Source organism: Apodemus sylvaticus, chromosome 4, assembly GCF_947179515.1.
Source record: "Apodemus sylvaticus chromosome 4, mApoSyl1.1, whole genome shotgun sequence".
In the NCBI taxonomy this organism is placed as follows: Eukaryota; Metazoa; Chordata; class Mammalia; order Rodentia; family Muridae; genus Apodemus; species Apodemus sylvaticus.
In genome coordinates, this window is record NC_067475.1 from 137,266,534 (window position 1) to 137,272,533 (window position 6,000).

The 6,000-nt window shown below is 47.8% G+C and overlaps 1 protein-coding gene across 1 annotated transcript in view; it reads right to left on the reverse strand.

Moving 5' to 3' along the window:
• The window catches only part of Pik3ca (phosphatidylinositol-4,5-bisphosphate 3-kinase catalytic subunit alpha), a 67,156-nt gene extending 61,507 nt beyond the window's left edge, over positions 1-5,649 (reverse strand). Inside the window, exon 1 of the mRNA XM_052180663.1 lies at positions 5,223-5,649. The gene's annotated coding sequence lies outside the window, so the exon portion shown is untranslated. The remainder of the gene's footprint in view (positions 1-5,222) is intronic.
• Between the last annotated feature and the right edge of the window lie 351 nt (positions 5,650-6,000).

The window sequence follows — 6,000 nt, forward strand, 5'->3', positions numbered from 1 at the left end:
AGACAGAAATAGAAATAGTAATTCATCAACAACTTATACAAGTGTTTCTCTTTCTTTTCAGGCTGTGTATGCAGTCTGCACGTGGCTATGTGCACATGAGCAAATGCCCACAGAGGCCAGAGCGCTGGGGCTCCCAGCACTGTGAGCTGTGTGCAATCCATGGGCGTGGGTAATCCAACTGAGGGCCTCCTAAAGGCAGCAGTAAGCATTCTTAACCAATGCCATCTCTCCACCCCTAAAGTATTTCTGAGATACTTCACATATACACTGAATAGATGACCTACAACTGGCATAATTTTAAAATTACCTTTTCAAGTATATAGCTACTAACTGATAGAAATATAAAGAAAGGTATTTTGATTTTCAAATGCTCCCAAATTTTAAAATCACTTTTTTCCCCTGACAGAGTCTTACTACATAGCTTTGGCTGGCTTGGAACTCAATATATACACCAGGCTGTCCTTGAATGAAGAGATCCACCTGCTTCTGTCTCCAGAAATACTCCCCGTTACAAATCCAATTACATGCTAAAAGTTACTGAAAGGTAACTAACTGTTCATCAACGAGCATAGTTTAGACAGATTGTTAGCTAACTACCAAAACTAAGCACTTAAATTTCTAGGCCAAATAGAAAACACATTATTCTAGCATTAGATATAAATTTAAAATAATCACTTATATATTATTTCCTAAATGGTTTTATGCCAGAGCTTGGGAAATCACTTCAATTTTCTCCCCACTACATTAATGACTCAGCAAGCAACACACCATACTGAACACACTATAGAGGAGCACGGAGTCCAAAGGTCCTGGTGTCCGTCCCCACTTACACAGAGCTGCCGTTAGAGTATCAGGCGCTGAGACCAGAGCTCTTTATTTTTTAAACTTATTTTTATTATTTTTAATTACATGTGAGTATGTGCACACAAGGGCTAATGCTCACAGAGGATCTGGCCCAAGCTGGAGTTACAGGGGTTGCTGGCAACTGACCTCTGGAAGAGAGTACAGGCTAACTGTTGAGCCATCTCTGCAGCTCCTGCAATCAAAGCTCTTCACACCCCACAGAAGGAGCTTGATTTGGACAACCTGACTTTAAGGGAAAGATGCCATTGCTGTAAGCCACCTCTTCCATCATCAACTTTAAAACTCTTCCTTACAGCTCCCTGAACTGAACAGGCACACAGAGGGACGAATACCTACGCGGTCCTTAACCAGGGTCCTTCCTCAGGCTGAGCCTTGAGGTCCGTTACAGTATACCCAACATAGAGCTACGGACGACAGCAATCGTGGCTTCAGGGTGGACCTCAGGCTTCACAGTCACGGTGCCTTGTTTTTACCTGTTACAGGCAAATACCTCAGTTCCTCTTAACCAGCACTCTTAATCTGCAGTTCACAAGATTCTCCCCAGAACTTTCTGTCTGCACAGTGGGAACATGCTTAGTGTCTAGCTTCAGGAATTAGCCCTGAGATCAATTCTTCCTGTATTTCCTTTAATACTTAGAAATTACTCAATAATGGTCCCTGAACTTCAAGGACTTGTAAGGAGATTTCAAAGGCCTTGAGACTTTATTTTGTAAGTCACTGTTAGTTCTAATTTGTCCCCTTCTTGTGAATATCAAATCTTATTTTGCTGAAGCTGAGACCTCATCACTTCATACGCTACATACGCATTAGCAGATTGGCACTTGCTATCTAGGCACAGCGGTTTCCCATTCAGATTGACCAAAACCTGAGTCTACAAGTTGAATGGGGTGCTAAGGAAACAAAACCAAAAGCCACAGTTTGGGACCCTAGTCACACGTGCAGTTCCATCAGTTAGAAAAGTGGGAAAGAGAACTGACTATGCAGACACAGTCATTCTGATTAGAAAAGGTACTTTCTTCCCTAATGGAAATGAACTGTTTGGACTAAATCGGTGAAAAACTCTCCTGGATCTGAGCTGAACTCACCCTCTCTACTGAGCAGTAGCACCCCCATTACACAGCTCAGGACTTCTGTCCAAACTAGTTCTTCCAGAAGCACTGACAGGAGCAAGGTTTAGAAAACATCAGATTTCAAGGCTATCTTTGCTGCCTTCAATTTTAAGGCTAGATCACTGAGTACTACAAAGAACATCCAACAGTCTAGGCTGAAGAGTTCAAGATGTCCCCTGAAACACAACATTTAGGGGGAAGGAAGATCTGAATGCCTGCGAGTCTCCATCCAGGTTTCCCGTCCAGTGGACCCAGGGCCAGGACGCATGTGTGTGCTCGGAGTGGAGAGCTGCTTGGTGTAACTTATAACCTTTCAAATGTCTCTCAGGGAAATCCATGTGAGCAGCAGCTTCAAGGATACATACTTTTAGTGGAAAAAAAAAAAAGTTAAATGCACTTGGCAGCAAGAAAAACTTAATTGATACTTATGAATTATTACACATTATAAAGAAATATCACCAAAGTGCTGTTCACCCAACTGCCTCCAATGTGCTACTGTCACTGGCTTTGGCCTGAGTGTGTATCTGACAGGCCCAGTCCCCATCCTTCTGGAATTCACATCCTGGTGGAGGACACAGACAAACATGACAATGCAGTGAGGAAATCTGGCTACTGTGGGGGACAAGATGCCATGGGAACAGGAAGCAAGAACACCCAACCCAAACTGCACTTGTCAAAGGAGGCAGTGTGAAAGGTGAGAGTAGCGGGCCAGGGAGGCAAGACTGAGGACCAGCGCTGCAGCAAGTAAGTGCATCTGCACTGGCCCAGCGGGCGAGCCAGGAAAGGTCAGGGAGCTGCAGCCTGGGAGGGAAGGGAGGAGGAGGACCAAGTCAGTCAGACAGGGCCCTGAGCGACAGGACGCCACAATTCTGCCCATTAGATTTTCACCAACTTTAAAACAACAACAAAACCAGGTCTGGCTCCATGTCAGACGACGTACATCTGAATCTATCACAGTTTTAAAAAATGTCTGAAAAGTCCTGGTGAAGCTTTAAGAGCCAGGCAAGGCGGTGGGTGCTGGCGACCCACGAAGTGAAGGCAAAAGTACCGCAGCTGCCAGCCATAAACTGCACTGCAAGCCCCCGGCTCAGAGCAGCACTAACCGCGCAATCCTTCCCCCAAATAAGCCAAAACCAAGCAAACAACACCCTGCAAGTACACGTACTACTGCAAAGCTGAAGTATAAAAGGTGAGCTTTACTAAGCCTCTTCAGGCCCTGTTTCCAGCTCTACTAACCAAGCAATGACCAGACAAGATTAAAGGCAGAAGTCAAAGTAGTCAGCAAACGCTGGTTTTGTCAGTGAGTCTCTCCCTACCTGTCTGACCTCACATTAGAATATCACTTCCTAGGGAAACAGACATTGCTCTGTCTACGTAGGACAGGTTTAAAAAAATACTTAGATCAGACTTTCTAAAAACCCTACTTGACTATACCTTACACAACGAATTATGATATTCTAAGATTTCTGAGGCTGGATAATTTTAAAGATCCTAAGTATTTTTGTGGAGGGGAGATCTTTCATGGTGCTTCATAAACACTTCCTTTAAAGATTGCCCCATTCTGGAATTCGAGATATAGAACAGTAAAATAGAAAGAACTGATCCTTTTAATGCCACTCGAGCTACTAAAGAGATCAAACAGGATTAAGTTCATCTCTTCAAATAAACAGACCAACAGAGCAAAGGCTCTGTCCATGACTGCAACTGTTTAAACTCTCTATTCAGTGGAGGAAACTAAGACAGTGAGCTGTTTTTAAAGAGTTATCACCGCCTACTTTATATGAGTATTCTCTTTCTAAATTTAGATGGTTTCTGAAGGGAGTGGTGATTGGGGATAGAAGACCTTATGGTAGGAAGGAAGCAAACCCTCTAGGACACGCAGGTGCTGTTACCAGTCCTCTACAAACGGAGCTCTCAAGGGAATACGCTGTCACAAACTCACTGCTTTCCTAAGGTCCTCATACTCAATGACATTTCTTTAATCTACACCCCACTTACTTGAAATTTTAAAAACCTTAGATAAACTCGATGTTTTTGTGTCTGTGTATTCAACTTTCAATTCCTTCCACTTGAGCAGGAATACTTTCAAGCATTATTCTCTACACCAATGAAACAACATTTGTTACTTTGTTTCCCTTCGGATGCTACTATTCTGACCGCGTATCATTTGTTTCAATCACTCCTTCTGTGATTTTTTTTTTAATGGGCGAGTACTATTTTGAAAAATGAACAAGTTTTTTTAAAAAAAGATATGGTTGATTACATATTTCCTATTGTCTCCCTTTAAAAAGTCCCACAACACGAGGTGGGGGGAAAAAAACGCTGAAAGTCAACAAAACCCAAACACCAAACTAACCGTACCCTTTCAGATTATTTTGACTGAGGATACTGCAGAACAGTTAATCTGGTAATTAAAAATTTCCAGAACACGTGATGTTTATTTAGATCGTGATCTACGCTGTCAACCAGAACCCAACGCTTTAGTTTGAAACAAAAATACCTTACTACTTGAATTCAAAGACATGGTGGTAAATTCTTGGACGGCACTTAGCAGTGGGAGCCCACCAATCGAAACACCCTGTTTTGATTTGTCCAAATTAATTTAGCAACACAGTATCTTTTATTTTTTTATTTTTTATTTTATTTTTTTGGCCCAGGGCTTTTCTTACAACGCATCATTAAACACACAGATTCGACATCACACGATGTCAACAAATACCAAGAGGTTAGCCTCCAATATGGTCCAAAGTGGTTCAAAAAGTTGCAGTGGCAACGGCCAGACCTAAGCTACCTGGGCTCTACCCAAGCCGGTTTCCCCAGGGTCCCGCGAGCCCACGCCCCGCGTGTGCACAAAGGCGCAGTGGAGGCACAAGCTTCGGGCTGCAGTCTACTCGGTTCTCTACAGACGCAGGCTGCACAAGCCCTCCGCTCGTCCTCCATCTACCCACGTAGAGCGGAGGCTGCCACCGTCCGCCAGCGGCACAAGAGGCCGCACGGTCCCTGGATCGCAGGGGAGGCACGGAGAAGACAGGCGCCCGCGAGCCGACACCCGACTCCGGGAAGGAAGGCCCGGCAAGAGTGAGGGCGGCGGGGCTAGCCGACACCCGACCCCGGGGAGTGCGGCCCTGCGTGCCCTTCCCGGCCTCCCTGCGACCGACCGCGCGATGGAGGAGGACCGGGCGGAGGCCGGGTACGAGAGGGGCCGGGAGCCCGCCCGCCCGGAGCCCGCCCTCCCCGCCATCTACTCACGCTCCGGCTTCTCTAGGCTGCGCGGCTCCCGCCGCATCGGGTCCCGGCCCCGCGGGCGGCGGCGGCGGCGGCGCCGAGGGAGAGGACAGCGGGCGGCGCGGCGCCCGCCTCCCGGGCCCTCTCCCCCGCCGCTGCGGAGCGGCCCGGCCGGGCCCGAGCGCTGCCTCGCCGGCCGCCCCAGCCCCAGCCTCGGCCGCCGCGGCACCGGAACTGCCGCTCGCTCGACTGCTCGCTCCGCTCGGCGCCGGCCCCGCCGCACGCCCCCACCCCCGGCTCCGCTCGCCGGCGCCCGGGCTCTTTTTCCTTTTGTTTCCAGAATAAACTTTATTGGTCTCTCTTTCCGCTCACATCGTGTAAACAAACAACGAACTCTTCCCCACCCCCTCGGCTCCCCCCTCCTGGGGCAGAGGAGGGTGAGAGCTGAGGAGGGGCCGAACTTGCAACGCCCCGGAAACAGATCTGTGGGGACCGGAATTGAAGCGGAGAACAAGCCGGGCAATGTGCAAGTTTGGGAACAGTGATTCACTGCGCCTGCGCCCTGTTCTTCCGCCCCAAGTGGCAGTGCCACTCAGCACTGCAGTTAGCTCAGTAGCCTGTGGTGTCATCCTGGGACGGCAGACGTGTCAAACCTATTAGTTTCTTCCAGCGACAGTCTGTCTTGGGAGAAGCAGACAGGAAAGTTGGGAGCGAGGGATGCCCAAAGAGAAAACGAAAGGAGGGCAAGATGAAGGGCGGCTATCCCAAGTTGGATGCGGATTTTAGAAGTCTTTTGCAAACA